This window comes from Vombatus ursinus, unplaced genomic scaffold, assembly GCF_900497805.2.
Source record: "Vombatus ursinus unplaced genomic scaffold, bare-nosed wombat genome assembly UNPS02014852.1, whole genome shotgun sequence".
Classification (NCBI taxonomy): domain Eukaryota; kingdom Metazoa; phylum Chordata; class Mammalia; order Diprotodontia; family Vombatidae; genus Vombatus; species Vombatus ursinus.
The window spans coordinates 2,452,751-2,471,827 of record NW_020954630.1 but is presented as its reverse complement, the minus strand read 5'-3'; the positions used below and the strand labels follow the sequence as shown (position 1 = coordinate 2,471,827).

Here is a 19,077-nt window from a genome sequence, read left to right as displayed (position 1 = left end):
TGTTTCTAGTTCTTTTCTACCTCAGAGTGCTGCTATGAATAGGTTGGTTTATTGGACCTTTGGACAAGCAATGTACTATTAGTAGTTTGGATTTGGGCTTTGGAGTGGCGAAGACCTAGGTTTAAATCCTGCCTCTGGCACAGATTAGCTGGTGACCTTGGGCAAATCATTTAATCTCTCACGGATCCAGAGAATCTGCTAACCTGGTGATTTGAATTTGCGGTGATAATAATAATAGCTAGCATTGGTATATCACTTTAAAGTTCACAAAGTGATTTACAAATATTATTTCATGCTATCCTAACAACCTAAGTGCTATTTTTAGCACTCTTTTAAATAAGAGGAAGCTAAGGCAGATAGAGGTTAAGTGACTTGTCCAGGGTTACGTAGCTAGTAGGTATCTAAGACTGGTTTTGAACTCAGGTCTTACCCCAGGGCCATCAACTGTGGCACCTAGCTGATGTACAGGATTTGCCACACCAGGACATCCCTACAAAAATGAAATCATGGGATCTGTAAGAAATAAAAACTGCACCTTTGTACTTAGAAGTGCCCTTGCTCAGACGCAGACCAGCCCCCTTATCCTCTAGGTGAATGACCTATACAAGGTCACATAATTAATTAGTACCTGACTTGGACCTAGAATCCAGGTTGCTAATTCCTGGTCTAGTGCTCCTTCATGCTGTCTTTCATCAAGTTATGTGACCTTGGGCAAATCATTTAACGATAGTTGCTTTATCTGTTAAATGAAAATACTGTATTATTGCTGGGAGGCAGACAGATGATTGGGGTCAGGAGGCAGGGTTTGGCCTTCAGTCCAGTTATGAGATCCGAGTGAGTCACATTTCAGCAACCGCTATGCTGTAGAAATGACCCTAAGTTCTCCATAACAGATACCAGCTGTGCCTGGTCCTAGCAGCTAGGTGGTGCTCTGGATAGAGAGCTAAAGCTGGAGTCAGAAAGACCCGAGTTCAAATTTGGACTGCAGACACTAGCTGTGTAACTCAAGGGAGTCACTGAACCTGTCTGCCTCAGTATCCTTAGATCTAAAAAGGGGACAGAGAGTAATACTAACACCAGCCTCCGAGGGTTGTCGTGAGACTCAAATGAGATATTTGTAAAGCACTCTACAAACCTTAAAACTCTATAAATGCTAGCATAAAATAAAAAGGTGCTTTTTTTTTTTTTTTTTTGAGTTCAGGTTTGGTGATAGATTGCCCTTTTGTCAAAGACCAGCCTAAGTGCAGGAAAGCTCACCACCAAAAAGTTGGATGCAGGGGTGTGAATTTTTCAGCCACAGCTCTCCTCAAAGACTGTCTTTAGTGCAACATGGGTTGCATTGTCTACACCAAGGAGAATACGGGAATGCTCTCACTGATGAAATTGTAGATTCTGACACTACTGAGGTATAAGTATGACAGTAGTGAGCCTTTGGCTCTCCTGCCTTCTAAAGTGATTACAGCCCAGTAGACTGCAGTACAACTCATAATGCCACGCTCAATTTCTCACGTGAGTAGACCCCTGCATTATGCAGAGTTTTTCCTCCCTTTTCGATTATAAACTGAAAGGCAGGAGTTCATTTATGTATCTCTTTTAGCTTCCAGCTGAGGGCTAGACATGCAATCCATTCTCAGTAGATACTGGTTGATTAATTGGCTAGTGGAGGAGAATTGAGAGTGTCCCACTTTGCCGTTCTCAGTTATTATATAGGTTTGCAGGATTAGCACTGAGGAAGAGACCGCCCCCTAAGGACCTTGTCAGCACTTGGGGTATGCCACCACAGGATGGCAATAAGGCCGCATTATGTGGGCATTTTCTGCTGCCTTTGCCTTAGGCCTGGTTTTTATCAAGAGTCAGTGTGATACTGTGGAAAGACTAGTGATTCAGGAGGCTTGACCCGAATAGGGAAAAGTATACTGTTCTCAGAGCCAGGAGACATGGCTTCTGAACCCACATCTGATTCTTCTCAGTAACCTGTTACACTCTTAACACCTTGGCCATGATAGTCAGAAGCTGCTCTAAGCACTTTTCTGGTACAGCTTTGGAAACTAACTAGCTGTATCATCTGGGATGTCATTCAGTTCTCTGAGCCTCAGTTTCCTTATCTGATTAATGCAAAGAACGAGCCCAGCTTTATTTCACAGGGTTCTCATGAGGATAATGTAACATGATGTGTGAAAGTACTTTTTAAAATGTAAAGTGATACACAAGTGTAAATGATTCTGTAGAAGAACAAGGAGGTCAGTAGTTAATAAACATTTATTAAGCACCTACTGTGGAATTATGTGCTAGGCACTGTACTAAAGAACCAGTTTGTAGTTATTCAGTCATGTCTGACTCTTAGTGACTCCATTTGGGATTTTCTTGGCAGAGATGCTGGAGCAGTTTGCATTTCCTTCTCCAGCTCATTTTACGAATGAGGAAACTGAGGCAAACGGGGTTAAGTGACTTGTGCAAAGTCACATAGCTAGTAAGTGGCTGAGGCCAGATTGGAACACCGGAAGAGGAGTCTTCCTGACTTACAGCGTCACCTCGCTGCCCTTAAGAAGAACCATAGGATCACAGATTTGGAGCTGCTAGGGACCTTTAAAGTGATCCAGTCCAACCTCCTCGATTTATAGATGAGGAAACAAGCATGGAAGGAGAGTTAATTGCCTTGCCCAAAGTCACCCGGGTAGGAACCATTAGATCATTCCACATTTCGGACTCTTTCCATTGGTCCTTGACTCCAACTCACTCATGTTCCTGATGGAAAATGCCAGGTGAAGTCCAGCTTGGTGTAGGGGCATGCCTAAGAGTCACACAGCTGATTTGTGACAGATGCCTGGGGTCACATTCCCACAGCAGAAAGGTGGTAGCCTTTGTTGTAAGAACCAGATAATTAAGACCAGATGAGGGTGAAGAGAGGCTCACTAATATAACTCCATAACCAGAACCCTTGAAGTGAACATTCTAACGTGAACCCTGAGCTCCTCAGATACTCATCCATTCTTCAGGGGGAAGTCAGATCACAGTAAAATGGATGAACTTTGGGGGGAAAAACCATGATATTTTTTTCACTCTAAAGCTCTGGATGACCACACCAAAAGTGCTACCTGGTGCATAATCTAATTCTAATTGGACCATTTGCCCTCCATGGGCAAGCAAACAACCAGTATAAGTGGAGAAATCCTTTTTCAGGCACCTGCTCTTACTTATGCATTAGTTGTGGGTTCTTATGTGGGCATTTGCATCCGTGAGTGGCTGTAGTGAGTTTTTCTCCCACAGAACAAATGCTGAGATTTCTCATGGTCTAGAAAATAATTTTATAAGGACGTATCTCTCGCCAAGTAAGTGCAACTGATTATGGAGGCCATGATGGTAAGAAAGTGGTAGAGGTTTCTGGAGAATAATAGGCACAGACCATTCTATCTGGGTAACAATAGAAAAACGCAGGCTAAATTAGAGTGCAAAGAAGAGCTAAAAAAAAAAACTTGATTAGCTCATTTGGGGAAAAAGAGGCACATCCTGCCATTGAGGAAAAGATGAAAAATAATTCCAACAGTCTCTAACTAAAAGACAGTCTTGTAGCTTTTGAAACAACATATTAGAAGTAGAAGAGTCACTTACTGAATCGGAAAGTAGTAGAGTTTGGTCCTGTCTCTACCACTAACCTGCCTTATAACTGTGTTCAGTCATTTTTTCAGTCGTGGCTAATTTTTCATGACCCCGTTTGAAGTTTTGTGGCAAAGATACTGGAGTAATTTGCCATTTTCTTCTCCAACACATTTTACAGAAGAAGAAACTGAGGCAAACGGGGTGAAGTGCCATGCCCAGTGTCATAAAACTAGTCAGTGTCTGAAGCTGGATTTAAACTCAGGAAGAAACAAATCTTCCTGACTCTAGGCCCAGCACTCCATCCACTGTGTCACCTAGTTGCTCTTTTAGCCATAGATAAGTCACTTTGTAAGATCATAGGGCAGTGGGAGCAGGAATCATCTCACCTCACCCTGTCTTTTTATAGATGAGAAGACTGAGATCCGCAGCTCAGAATAGAGCCAATATTCAAACCTTGGTCTTCGGACCCTAACTCCAACACTTTGTACTGTGCTATGCTGCCCCCAAACCTCTCTGGGCCTCAGTATCCTCATCCATAAAAGAAATGGCATGGATCAAATGTTCTCTAAGGGCTCTTCTAGCTTCAAAATTCAGTAATTCCAGCTAGGTGGCACAGTGGATAGAGTGCCAGACCTGGGGTCAGGAAGACTCATCTTCCTGGGTTCAAATCTAGCCTCAAACACTTACTCGCTGGGTGACCCTGGGCAAGTCACTTCACCCTGTTTGCCTCTATTTCTTCATCTGTCAAAATGATCTGGAGTGGATAAAGCACTGACCTTGAAATCAGGAGGCCATGAGTTCAAATGCGGCCTCAGACATACAACACTCACTAGCTGTGTGACCCCAGGCAAGTCACTTAACCCCAATTGCCTCACCAAAAAAAAAAAAAAATTATCTGGAGAAGGAAATAGCAAACCACTCCAGTATCACTTAGCTAAGAAAATCCCAAATGGGGTCATGAAGAGTAGGACAGGACTGAAAAATGACTGAACAACAATTCCATAAATATGTGGTCCAGGCATCAGAGGACTTGGGTTTTAGTGTCCTTTAAAAAAAAACCCTAATGTGGATGACCTTGGGCAAATCACTTAGGGCGGCAGGGCAGCAGCATTGGGATTGGCTGAGAAGCAGCAGAGGCAGGCAGCCAGCTGCCTTGGTGCTCGGCAGTTCACCCAACACAGGGTCACTCTTTAGATGATATACTGTTGAATGAAAAGAGGCATGTACTCTACAAATAGCAGTGGCAGCTGCAGGTGCAGGAAAGACTCTCAGTTATGCAGTAAGTGTTCCTTCAGCTGCCCCTGCCAGCGCAGACTCTGGTCAGGGTCATTGCAGGATCTGCCTGGCGTCAGAGCAGAGATGGAGCAGCAGTAGAAACCAGGAAGCACTCTCCTGCTCTGCCTTGAATTAATTCCCCTGCAGGAGTGTGGGGCAAATGACTTAGTTTCTTCTGTTTAATGGTAATTGTCCTACTTGCTCTGTCTACTTCACAGGGATGTTGTGAGTCTCGGATAAAACAAAGGTGTGAAGACACTTTGAAAGAGTCCATGTCATGCAAATGCAAGGCATCATAATGATGGTGATGGTGGTGATGAGGATGATGATGATGGTAGTAGTGGTGGTGATAATGTTGGTGATGGTGACAATGGTACTGGTGGTAGTGGTGATGATGGTGGTAGTGTTGGTGGTAGTAGTGATGATAATGGTGGTGGTCGTGGTGAAGATGGCACCTGTCCATAAGGACTCAGTTGCTTTCCCCCACTTTGAGAATTATGTAGGTAGGTCAGATTCTTTCCCTAATTCCTTTCTAGCTAGACCTATATGCCTGACCCCATTTTTAGTCCATACCTGTAAGCCGCTTCTAACCCAAGAGCTTACAGGAAGCCTTTGAATTGCCAAAGGACAGCAGGGGTGAGGAGAGAGGAGGGAACTCTAGTAGCAGGTTGTCTCTGAGACAAAAGTCTTGCCTTTTATAAGTCTGTCTATGTACTCATGCCTCAGTAGCCTAGAGTCAATGATCCTGAGTCACATGGTTCATCTCCTAGGCTATTTAGGAGCTTATAAAAGTTATAAATAAAGCAAAACAAATAAAATTTGGTTCAACTCCTATCTAGAGGAAAAATGCTAAGATTTTTGGGCTGAGGTTCAAACCTTGGGCCTGTTTAATTCTGTGCTTTAGTTCTTAGCTCCTTCCATTGCAGTCCTCCCTTTATGCATTTAATAACAGACATGAGTCACATAGCAGTTATGAACTGTCACAGTTTTACATGAAACAGCAAGAATTAAAAGCGACTTAAGAAATAGAGGAGTCCTATGGGAAATGTCTGCCGATTGCAGGCATAGGGGAGGAGTTAAACCTTTAGTGCTCTTTCACTGATCTGGAGGAAAAAAAACTATTAACATCTTCAGTCCATTCCAGGCAAACCCATCTGTCTTTTCTACCAATCAGAGGCTGTGGCCACTGGAGCCAGGCCTCTAGCAGCTCGTCTTTGAGTCTGCATAGCAAAATACCAAATCTGCCTAGCAAAAAAAAAAAAATGCAGATTTGCCACAGTTGATGTTTTCTGCCTCTCCAGATCCAGAACTGCATTTTGTCCTTAGCCTACTTTGACCAGGAAAGATCTGTCTGAATACTTGGTTACAAACGAATGAATTAAAAACCATTTTTAAGTGCTCGCTATGTGGCAAGGACTGGGCTAAGTAAGCACTGGTGATGCAAAGTGAAGGACGAGGCTGTCCCACCTCCCTCCTTGAAGGAGCTAGCTTTCTCGTTGTGGGCGATGATGCACATAAAAGGGTTTTGCAGGCTGGATGGAAAGGCCCAGTACCTTTCCTTGGGGTGCACTGACAGGGCAGATCACAAGGCCTAGGGGTCTACAAGGCAGGTCTATGAGGGTAGGTGGCAAGGCCTGCAGATCCAGAGATTGCCGTGGAAAGGCAGATGGTCAGGCCAGGTCCTATTCCTATGCCAAAGCTCTCAGTGCCTCATTGTAGTGCAGAAGTGACCCTAGGTTCTTGAAGGCTCTGTCAGTGGAGTACAAACATAGGTAGATCCTACCAAGATGGACACTGTCTACTGTGGGCCTGATGACGATATATCTGACTGAGTGGTCCAAGGACCAATCTTGCTAAATTTGGAGGGTCTCATCATCAGAAGTTTGACCGCTACTTTGTTAAAAAGTCTTTGCTAACACAAAAAGTGCTGCTCTAAATATTTTGGTATAGAGAAGGACTTTATTCTTATCAGTGGCCTCCTTGGAGTATAAGCCTGGTAATGAATGGAATCTCTGTGTGGAAGCGTATGGACACTTCAGTCACTTTATTTGCGTAATTCCAAATTGCTTTCCAAAATGCTTGTAGTGATTGACAGCTCCACCGACAATGTGTTAGTGTGCCTGTCTTCCCACAACCCCTCCAACGTTGCCTGTTGCCATCTTTTGTCCTACTGCCATGTTGCAGGGCATGAGGTGAAACTTCAGGATTGTTTTGATTTTCATTTCTTTTATTATTAGTGATTTGGTGCATTCTTTTACATAGTCTGGTTTTGTTTTCCATTTCCACTCAACTCTAACCTTGAATAAGTGGGTCTTTGCAGGACCCCACAACCCTCTAACACAGGCACCCCTAAGGGAGCGAGGAAGAGCTCAGTAGGTGCTGTCAGGACAAAATCATCATGACCTCGTCTTTCAGTGTTCTCTGTTCTTAATAAATTGAGCAACTCGTGATAGGGTGACATAGAAAGATCCTCTGGGGACACACACACAGCACAGGAACACAGGGACACGCAGGGAAAGCCACCAAGGAAAAACAAAACAAACCACACTCTTCTGCTGTACAGAATTCTCAGCAGGCTTTCTTGCCTTCTCTCAAGGACAATCAACTGTGCAACTGGAGTACAGTGGACCAACCTAGGAACATCATTCTGGAGGCGTGAGTTCCACTTTTTTCTTTTTCTTTTCCTTTTCCTTTTTTTTTTTTTTGGCTAGGGAATGGGGTTAAGTGACTTGCCCAGGGTCACACAGCTATTAGTGTCAAGTGTCTGAGGCCAGATTTGAACTCGGGTCCTCCTGACTCCAGGGCCAGTGCTCTATCCACTGTGCCATCTAGCTGCCCCTCCCCCTTCTCTTATGTCTTTGCTGCAGATAGCCTCAGATTAGAAGAGAGACGGGTCTTCTCTTTATGTTGTGGGCAGCACCTGTGGAGTTTCTGTCCTTCCCCCTTTTCCCTTTCTCGGGGACATTGTCTTGGTTTCCTGATGTGTGGGGTAAAACTGGCAAAGTAGCTAATTGGAGAGGAGGGCTCAGACACTTGGTGAGGTCCGCCACCAAAGGACCAGAAAGGGGCTGAGAACAACTTGGGACTATGGAACGGACCTCCTTCATCTTTTCTCATTCTTTAGCTTCTTTCTTGTGTATAGAAAAGCATAAAGGATATGTAATTTAAACCATCTGGGTAGGAGCTGGGTCAGATGCTCCACTCTCTCCATCCTTTCATGGGTCACTCAAAAAAAAGATTGTGGAATACTATAATGGCTGATGCTCTGCTTTGTGGTTTGGCATTTTGTTGGTGGATAACCCCAGGAACTCAGCACCGCATACTGCCCCTTCCAAACCCTCTATTAATTAGAATCCAATGATTTTACTATGGCATTTTAGAGCTAGAAGGGACGGATCCTAGATCCATGTAGACTAGGGGATTTTGGCCTGGAGTCCATGAACTTGGGCAGCTAGGTGGTGCAGTGGATAGACCTTCGGCCTTGGAGTCAGGAGGATCCGAGTTCAGATCCGACCTCAGACACTTGACACTTACTAGCTGTGTGACCCTGGGCAAGTCAACTAGCCCCGATTGCCTTACCAAAAAGCAAAAAAAAACCAACTCCAAAACATAAAAAAAAATGTTTCATATATAGTATAGATGTTATATATATATATATGTATCGTTTATATTCTATATTATATGTAATATATAGCATATATATATGTTATATTTATTTCACTTAAAATATTTAAAGTATTTTTATTTCCTTTGAAACTCTCTGTATTCTTATTTTTATTCATTTAAAATATTATTCTGATAACAGATCCATAGGCTTCATCAGATTGCCAGAGGAGTCCATGATACAAAAAATGTCAAGAATTCTTGATTTTGACCAGTTCCTTAATATAGCAGGTGAGGAAACTGAGGCCCAGAGTGGCAAATGACTTGCCCAGGTTATCACAGCAAGTTAGTAGCAGAGCCGAAACTGGAACTCAGGTTTCCTGACTCTAAGTGTAGTGCTTCTACTATATGAGGTTGGCAAAGTTGGTGACTGTGTGATGATTCAGAAGATTTTGCGAAGACCAATGCTACCCTACACATTATCTCTTTACCCCTTCCCCCACCAGACCTTTTGAATTTCATTCACTAATTGTCAAGAAATCTCTCTATCTCTCTCTATTTCTTTATAGGTATATAAGCATATACATATATGTGTGTATATTCTGTATACCATATATTTATATACTATATATATTTTTTCTATGTTCTATATACATGTATGTTGATGGATAGGTAAGTAAACTGTCTGCAGTTTGCAGAGCGCTATGCTAGGGGCCACAGAAAATTTATATAATAACTCGTTTGGGTAAAGTTTTAGATAAGATACAAGCATTGCCTTTGTGGTAGTAGTGATATTGCCTGTTAACATGCAACTGCTCCTAGAATTACTCACTGTGAGTTTATCGTATCTCTTCCTAAGAGTAGATTTTGGCAAGAAGGGAGGGAGATTGAAAAGGGAGGTATGGGATACCTGAAGAAGCTAAGGAGTCATTTCTTCTAAGAAGGTCAAGGGTCATGGAATAGGTAGGCTGAAGGGGGGAGGGTAGGGGGCTGAAGAAATGCTTTGCTTATATCATTATCTTAAATAGGATTATACCTGTTTGACCATCTTCCAGTCCATGATCTCCTCTTTCTCTACTCCCTCCCCTATAACAGGAAGGAGTAGCCAAAATGTATATAATAGTCCTTTAAAGTTTGCAGATTGCTTCATATAAATTCCCTCCTTGATCCTTACAAAGACTTGTGAGATACATACTATTAAGCCCATTTTACTGATGAGGGAACTGAGACTCAAAAGACTATTTACTAGCTATTAAATGTCAGAGGCAAGATTAAACTCGGGTCTTTCCTAACTCCCAAGTCCAATGCTCTTTTTATTACGTTGCCTTTTGTTAGTTGAGGTATTTAAGAGGAGGACCTGAGATTATGCTGTATAGACAGACCGCTACTCTCCCCATGGGTTAAGCTGATTCCAGTGTGGAAGGTGGAGCGTTTTATCTGAACAGATTCTCACTGCTGTCATGGCCTGAAATACCATGCACTCCAGAAGCTTCTGTTTCTTGGTGATGCCCAAGGCCTATCTTCTACCAGAGACAGATCATAATGTATCACCCTGTATTTGGCTTTTAATGAATGGCTGTGGTTTGGAGCTGATCCAGCCACAAACTGGGCAGCATGGGGTGGAGGTGTCTCGTCTAGAGACTAGAGGAACTGTTTACAGGATTAGATGCCTGAGTCGGGGAGGGAGAGGGGGAGGGAGGGAGGAAGGGAAGGAAGGAGATGTGTGTAGATTGCTTATTCTAGACTGTTGGAAATTCCCTCAGTAGCTCTCCAGATTTCCCTTCTGGCATTAGCAACTTTCTCTTGGCCACCTCCAGATGAGTCAGACACAGGTTGGCTCCTCCAGTTACTGCTGCTTGCCACTCAAAAGGGTCATGTTTTTGTATAGCATTTCCAATAAAAATCTTGCTGGCACATTTGCCTGCATTTATTAAGTGAGTAGAAAACCTTTTCTCCAAATAACTAGCTACAGGCTGTCGGTGTGTTTAAAGCTGGTCACTGTGCACTGAGAAAAAGGAAGAGAATGTGGAAAACAGCTCTGGGCCTGGACACCCACGGCTGCTTCCTCCGTGTTTCACACTCCTGTTGTTTTTCTCGCTCGGCTCCCAAATGAGGGTGTCAAAAAGGTAGAACTGGGATGAAAGATAAGCCAGGTAGGCAGCTGCCTAGGCTCATACAACATGCAAAGAGACATAACAAGGGGTGTGTTTTTTTTTCCTTTTGAAAAAAATTTCAACATCTTTTGTCATTACATCGCCTTCGTTCCTCACTATATCCCCTACCCTGTTAGTCCATCCAGAGAACCATCCGGCAAAGGGAGTTTTTAAATTTGAGTTTTTATAAATGTGCATATTTTTTTAAAAATCTGCTCTTCATGCATGGTGCCTAGATCTGGTCCGTGTTCTAGTGAAGGCCCACAGACTCTGATAGACTGACTAGCAACCCAACTCATTGATAAAAAATGTTCAGACGAGCAATTGTCAAACCGTACATAAAGAGTACTTATGGCTTATTCTGATCTTGCAAAGAGGTGAATTAAAAATCACAGAAATAGTTTCTGGGATGAGGTGGTTTCATCCAAATCCTACCTTTTCTTCACAGCCCAGTTCAAGCCTCTCCTTAAAGCCTTTTCTCCACTGCTTGCATCCCTCCCTGTTCTGACCACCCATTTCACTTGTTATCTCTACCTGTCCTTGGGTGCTTATCATAGAGAAAGCATTCATCATAGATGGTCCAGAATGATGGCTTAATTGCTCCATGTGTATCTCCTCTCCTCATCAATATAGCATAAACTTTCTCAACTCACCCCCAATACTGGGCTTGATGTGCTTGATGCAAATGATCAGCAAATTCTTTTGGCGTGAATAAATGAAGAATGACCCAAATGTAATGAGAAGTATGCCCCATTTCCTTAGCTTGTCCAGATCTGTGAACAGAGACGGCCTCCTGTACTTGGGAATGAAGAAAAGCTATTGCAGAAAGATTCTTCCTTAGGGAAGGACCAGAAGGATCAGGCAGGTTGTACAAGAGCCAAATAATTCCATCTTTCCAGGCCTCAGTTTCCTTACTTGTGACATGAAGGAGGTAGATTAGATGATCTCTAAGAAGTCCCTTTTTGCTGTGACATCCTATAAATTCATGATTCTGCAACTTCAGGATGTGTTAGTATCATCCTAGCTCACTTTCTTCCCTCTTCTCCATCTCCTGGTTCTCCAAGGCCTCCAGGTACCCCTCATGCTGTTCCATTTGTGATACTTGTAATTACCCATCTAACCTAGCCTTCTCAGGAAGTGCTTCATGTTCCAACATGTTTCCTCCTCTGAAGCAGTTCACAGTTGCTATGGAAATTAATGAGAGTGGCTATGGCAATGGCAAGGTTGGAAGGAATTTAGGAAAAGCTGGAGGGTGTGGCTGGAGCGGCCTTAAAACCCAACCTGATGATCTCTGCAGTCTCGTCTATGCAACAAATTGGAGTTGTACTTATGTGATTTAAAATCCTGTAGCTCAGCTGGCAGCAAGCCTTTGGCTCATGACCCTGAACTCTGCCTCCTAACACCACCCACCCCTCCGCTCGCTTAATTTGCTACTGATTTTTGACTGATACCCTCTTCCAACATGGCTATTTCCTCGGGCCCATTCAGTGCCTTGGTTACAGATATTGGCTTCCGCTCACCACCCACCATCACCCCTATGGCCTTCCTGGGATATCCTGTTGAAAACTTTCCCATACTACGTGGGAAGGCTTGGTCAGTATTATGGAACTTGACTGTAGGCTGAGTCCTTTAGTATTCCTCATCCACGAGTGAAGGGTGTTTCAGTTCTCTCCAGTCAAAACTCTGATGCCTTTGGTGGTACCTCAGGAATTAAAAGAGAAGCAATCAGATTATTTTATTAAAGAAATTAACACTATGATATAAATGTTTAGGACTTCCTAATTACAGCATTGCATTTTCAGAGAAAAGCACCTTCATCCAAATGAGGGTCTTAATTGCTGGTAGGAAGCAGTGTGATGGGGCAGCCTTGGAGTTAGGAATACCTGGGCTGTAGTCCCACATCTGACACACATTGATTGATATTAGACAAGTCACTTAGCTTCTGAATGCCCCTGGGCAGTTCTCGGAGACTAGAATTTTCAGAGGAAGTGCTGAGGGATTTTTTTTTTTTAACCAGGAGTTCCAATAAAATCATGAAATCCTCCCCAAGGGGGAAAAATGGTGATATGTGAGGTAAATACTTTTTTTCCTCATTCTTCTGACTGGGGCTTTCAGAAGTGGATGGGGCAGAATCCTAGTCAACTTCGACATCAAAGGTTCAGCCTAAGCTGTCCTAGGAAGGCGTTATCTACTCAGATTTGTTTTCCATAAGGCTGGCCATGCAAGATGCTTGGGAAGAATAGAAATACAAACACAGCACACAGTTCCCTTCAGCATACTTGGAGATGAACATGGTAAAATGAGCATGTCAAGGAAGGCACCTGGGAAATACCAAACAATGTATCTATTCCCTATTCAAACCCAGGAGACTTACCCGGATCTGTCACTGTTTTCAGACAGCTAAAATGGAATGCCAGCCTGTCTTTGAATTACTGTGGAGTAGCATGAATTTGAATTACCATGGAGTAAGCATATGGAGTTCCATTTTCCAGTGAAACTTCAGATCATCCCCCCCCCACTCCGACCGGAATCAATCACACTGTTACCTTGTTTGTGGCAATCTTGCATTCTATCTGTACCATCCATGCAGTAGTTTCTGTTCTTGGCGCCTTTGAAATCTCTCCCCAGTTCCCTGTGCCCGCAGTGTCTACCCCAGGGAGTCACTTGTGAGTCTTTAATACTATTCCTTGCCTTAGCACTCACCCAACTCTCTCCTGTCAGCTTTGTGACTCCCCATTTCCAAGTTTTGGTGCTAACACTTGCCCAAGTACTACCAGCAGGACGAAAGAACAGGGATCAGCAACTTGGCATTGTCCTCTGAGTTGAGCAGCCAGGGAACAACGAGAAGGCTGTGAGTGGGAGATGGTGCCAAAGGAGAGGAAAGGGGCAACGAAGTCAGAGGCCGGGAGGCAGGAGAAGGGAATGAGCATTTATATAGTGCGAGCTATTGTAAGACAGCTGCAAAGTGCTTTACTAATATTACGTCACAGCATAGCCCCAGGGTCTTAAAATGGGACCCATGGAACCCTGAGGTCTGTGGATAGATTTCAGGGGGTTTTCAGGGAAGGAAAAATAGAAAAGGCTTGAGAACTAGCTCCAGGAATAGGTTTAATTGGTTTTAATTTCCCCATACCTTTTAAATCTGATGCCAGACCCCAAGAAAGAGACTGATTAGATTTCAGTGTTAGATGGTGTTCAGGGTAGGGTGGCACTTGTGAATATTACCTGACAGTATGGCGAAGAGGATGGATAGCTGGTTTCAGAGCCAGGAAACGTATTGACTAGATGACCCTTAGTAAGTCCCTTATCCCTTCAGTGCACTCTTAAGAAGAGTGGAAATGTTGTACCTGTCTTGGTAGAGTGTGCTTCATAATCCTGGAGTTCCATATGCCAGTGACATGACACGTCTAGTCACCTGTCAGTCAATCACTGTTGTCCTGTTTGTGGCAATCTTGCATCCTATCTGTCCATCCATGTGTGCTTTTTAAGGAGATGTTTTACTGGATCCTCACTGGAAGAGCCTACCTCAAGCTACCAGAGACCAAGCAGGAATTAACATCTCCTCTTTTCAGATGAGGAAACTGAGGTCCAGAGAAGTGCCCAAGGTTATGTGGCAGGTTAGGGGTAGAACTGGTCATAGGAGCCTAATAGAGGCCATCCAGGTCCTCGGCCCTCAGATCTCGAGTCTCCTGACTCTCCTAGTCTTAATCCTTGGGTTACTTGAGTTTTTTGAGTGGGGTCAGTCTTAATGCCTGGAGCTAGCTGCTTCTGGAGATGGAAATCCAATCTATCCTTTAAAGTCAGTAAATATTTATTAAGCATCTACTCTGTGTCAGGCATAGGGCATCTCGGTAGTACAGTGGATAGAGCACTGGGTCTTGGAGTCAGGAAGACTTCTCTTCCTGAGTTCAAATCTTACTAGCTCTGTGACCCTGGGCAAGTCGCTTAACCCTGTTTGCCTCAATTTCCTCATCTGTAAAATGAGCTGGAGAAGGAAATGGCAAACCACTCCAGTGTCTTTGCCAAGAAAACCCCAAATGGGGTCACAGAGTCAGATACGACTGAAAAATGTGTCAGGCACTGTGCTAAGTGCTGGGGATGCAAAAAGGGGCAAAAGATAGGCCCTGTCCTCAGGGAACTTACAGTTTCTTGGCAGAGACAATAAGCAAACAAATGAGCACAAACAAGCTATAAACAAAGATAAATGGGATTGCGGCTGCTGCTGTTTGTCCTTCATTCTCAAAGAGGACCATGACATCAAGGAAGTGATGCCATGACATACAAGTGAATTGGATTTAAGTGAGAGAGGCCTGAGGAACTAATTAACAGAAGGAAGGCCCTAGAATTAAGAGCGGTTGGGAAAAGCTACCTGTAGAAGATGGGATTTTAGTTGGGACTTCAAGGAAGCCAGTAGGAAGATGTACAAATGCTGTCTCTTCCAAGAAGCCTTCTCTGATCCCCTAGGCCCCCTCAGACCTCACTAATACTTTGCTTTTTAAGTTATCTAATGCACTTACCAAGTAACACCTTGTGTTAACAGCTATCTTTGTTGGTGTCTATTCCCATGCTAGACTTATGATGAGGAGGCCAGATGACTAGCTTCTTTGAACTTTACATCTGATAAAGGTGTTTATTAGATCCGAGGGCTATGCTCTAGACACTTTAGGTGATTAATAAATGGTTTTTACTTATTCTTCCTAGTGTAGAAAAGCCGCCAAGGGTTGGAATTTACCTTGAATTAATAATTAAGAATGCAGGTAGGGGCAGATTGTTCAGATGTGTTTGACTCTTCCTGATCCCATTTGAGATTTTCTTGGCAAAGATCCTGGAATGGTTTGCCATTGCCTTCTCCAGCTCATTTTACAGATGAGGAAACTGAGGCAAGCAGGGTTAAGAGACTTGCCCAGGGTCACACAGCGAGTAAATGTCTGAGGCCAGATTTGAATCAAGGAAGAAGAATCTTCATGACTTAAGGTTTGGCACTCATCCACTGTGCCACCTAGCTGCCCATGGGATAAATTATAGATTCCTAACACAAGAGTTAGATTAGAAGATTCTCTGCTTTTCCTGAAAACAGGAGGACTCTTCACCCCACTGTTGCCAGTACACCTGTCTTTTTTTCCTCTTTACACAGCTCAGCCATAACCACTGGGATGTTCCCTGGCCATGGAGGCATGGGTTTATTGCAGGGAGAGAGTGTCAGAGAGACAGGAGGTTCGGGGACATCTCGATAAAGTGAAAGCACCAGCTATGGGGAGGCCGAAGAAGAGGAGAAATGCTCTCACACTGAAAACCATGGCGGGGGATATGCAGACTTGTGCAAGGCATCAGAGAGGTCCTGGATGAAAAGTGATTTGGAAAGTGCTTTCCCTATTTTGGCCACCATCCCTTCTCTTCCCCCTCCCCCCGCTCCAGTTCCAGTAATCCATGGTTTGTTTCCTATTATTTATTTACTTGTTGGTAGATGGTTATATAACTTGAATATTTTTGAGAGGTCCAGAATGACTTAAAAATGCCTGCTAGCCCCTGCCCAGTACTGAGAATTGCCTCTTTAGGGGAAGGTTTTGAGGGAATTGCGAAAGGAAAATCAGTTTGGAACAGTCTTCCGCCTGTTTCCTACCTGGCATGTGTGCCAAGTGGCAAAGTTCAGCCCTCAGTAAAAACAGTTTAGATTCTGATGTCCATTAAATCGGTGAGAGTCACAGACCAGCTATGTTCATGATTGTGATTATTATGTGGAGAGTTCCCCAGGGATGTGGGGAGAATTCCAAGAGACAGGATAAGGGTGAGATTCAGTTGTACGGGTGGAGGTCTAGGTGGGGCAGATGCCTGTCTTCACTTTGTTTCTTTTGGGCGAGTCCACAGGACCCATCCTGGCCATTTATAAGTGCATCTTATCAAAGTGGTTGGATTCATTGCCCATGTTGCGTTCCCCTCTGGGTGCCATGTTTTAGGAAGATCATTGACGAGTGGGAGGAAGAGGTGTGAAGCATTTAAAATTGTGTCATAGGAAAAAAAAGTCTAAGGAATTAAAATGTTTTCCCCGAAGAAGACTTCCTGAGGGCTGAGGTAGGGAATGATAGCCATGTGAAAGAGGGAGCAGATTTATTCTATATTCTGTAAACAGTGGATGGAGACTACCGTTAGACACAAATAGGTATATATGTGTACACATGTATGTTCACATATGTGTACATGTATATACTACATTTATTTACATATCACATTATTACATACATAATACATAGTTACATATATGTAAATTTATTCTATACAAACTTGTTTATCGTTTCTTTTTCTGAATGCAAATGGTATCTTTCTTCATATGTCCTTTTTTTATTCATTTATTTTTAGTTTTCACCATTCACCTCCATAAGCTTTTGAGTTTTAAATTTTTTCCCCTTCCCTCCCCACTTCCCTCCCTAAGATGACATGCAATTTGATATAGGCTCTATTCATATGTCCTTTTTAGTTAATTTGGATATTTATAATAGTCAAAATGACTTAGACAGATTTGACTCAGTATAAAGATGAACTTCCTGGCAACCAAACTAAAAGCTCTCTGGAGTGAGTTCCCCATCATTAGAAGTGTACAGGCAGAGACAAGATGACAACTTGTCAAAGATACGGAGCATATTTGTGCATTGAATATGGGGTTGGATTAGATAATAATAATAATGGCAGCTTCCTTTTATACGATCTGTATAATTTACAGTGCACTTTCTTTTAACACTCCTCAGGAAGATAGTGAAAAAATTATTGTTTCTATTTGACAGAGAAGGAAACTGAGGTCCAGAAAGGAGAAGGCACTTGGTCCAGGTCACACGTGGTTAGTGGTCGATGTGACATTAGAACCCAGGTCTCCTGATTCCTAGCCTATGTCTTTTAATGTACAAAGTCTCCAGCTCATTCCCTCTTTGGTTGGGGGTGGGTGGGGTGGGTTTCTGCTTTCCCCAGCTGACACTTCCAAGTGAGGGAGGGAATGCTGTGGTCTGAGCTCTTGCTGACTGAGGGGACATTGGCCACACAAATCTGCAGCTCTAGTAGTAATACAAGATCGAACCAGCAAGAGTCTTCTGGTGATGCTACATGGCTGTCAACCTCGCAGTACCATGGTCTCATTTCAAGTGTATGGCACCATTTCAAGGGTGATGGTGGATGAGATTTGATCAGAACACACTAGCAAACAAGAATTACCTAATCATGTAATTCCACAGTGACCAGAAAAAGAGCTAAGTTGGTCAGGGGGAAGCCAAGGGGTGGGCTGCAGCATATCCACACAATGCTAAGAGAAGTAGAAGAAGTCCCTACAGCACATTGGGTGGGCCTCATTTAGAGGATTTATGGATAGACATGGACAACAGTCACCCAGGATGAGAGGGCATGGATAGGGTAAGATTGTAGGATGGAGCACCGTATAAATGACGTCACAGATGCATTAAGTGTTAAAGGTATCTAAGCACCCAACGGTAGTCCACGTACCATAGGCATCATTTTTTTTCTTTTTACAACCAGCTAAGGTTGTCAGTAAGCTAGGCCAGCAAAAGGCTTTTTGTTGTAAATAATTTTTGTTCCTTTGCTTGTGTTTTCTCTTTCTCCTTTTGGCTGTGCTGAGGCTTTCTTTTTAATTTTTTCACTTAGGTTCACAGGTTATATCCTCCCATCCCATTTCAGAGTCCCTTTAGATTATAAGCTTCTTGAGGGGCAAGGACTATGTTTTGCCTCTTTTTGTATTCTCAGTGCTTAGCACAAGTGCCTGACATGGAGTAGTCACTTAGTAAATATTGATTGATTGATTTTTCTCATTAGTATTCTGTATAACCTTGAGCAAGTCACAGCCTCTTTGGGTCTCAGTTTTTTCATCTTTCAACAATAAGGTGGTTGGGCTAGATGATCTTTACAGATGCTTGACACTCTAAAAGTAGCTTATTCTAACTGGTTTTATCAATTACAGTGATGAATTTGTACCATGTAGTCCACTCCCTTTGACTAACCTAGAATTATTGGTGGAATGTAGTTTACAAAAACAAGATTTTTCTATAGACTTTAAACTAAGTTTTATCTGAACTGGCATTGGCCTAATCCATACCATTCTCTGACCAGCTGATTTAATTGACTTGGAGCAGCCACTCATAGGATGTAGTGGAAAGAGCAGGGGATTTATACTTAGAGGACCTTGGTTACGGGCCCCAATCTTCCACATGCCACTTGTGTGAAATTGAGCAAAAGAAATCACATCAGTTTCCTCATCTATAGAGTAATGACTTTGGATTAGAGAGTAACAGATAACATTTATATAATCCTTCAGTGTTCAGTGTTTTACATAATAAAGCTCATTTCAGTCTCACAAATACCCTGTGAAGTAGGTGCCATTTTACAGAATAGGAAACTGAGGCTTACAGCAGTTACATGACTTACCCAGGGTCTTACATCTAGTCTTAATAGCAGG

General features: G+C 43.1%; 1 protein-coding gene across 5 annotated transcripts in view; it reads left to right on the top strand.

Moving 5' to 3' along the window:
• Positions 1–19,077, top strand: part of PRKAG2 (protein kinase AMP-activated non-catalytic subunit gamma 2) — a 452,810-nt gene that overhangs the window by 133,155 nt on the left and 300,578 nt on the right. The window contains exon 1 of one of the 5 annotated variants that reach the window (XM_027840943.1): positions 8,729–8,766. The exons of 3 other annotated variants lie outside the window; for them this stretch is intronic. The gene's annotated coding sequence lies outside the window, so the exon portion shown is untranslated. Of the gene's footprint in view, positions 1–8,728; positions 8,767–17,384; positions 17,458–19,077 lie in introns of those variants that run through there. One more of the 5 variants, XM_027840945.1, reaches the window with a different exon arrangement.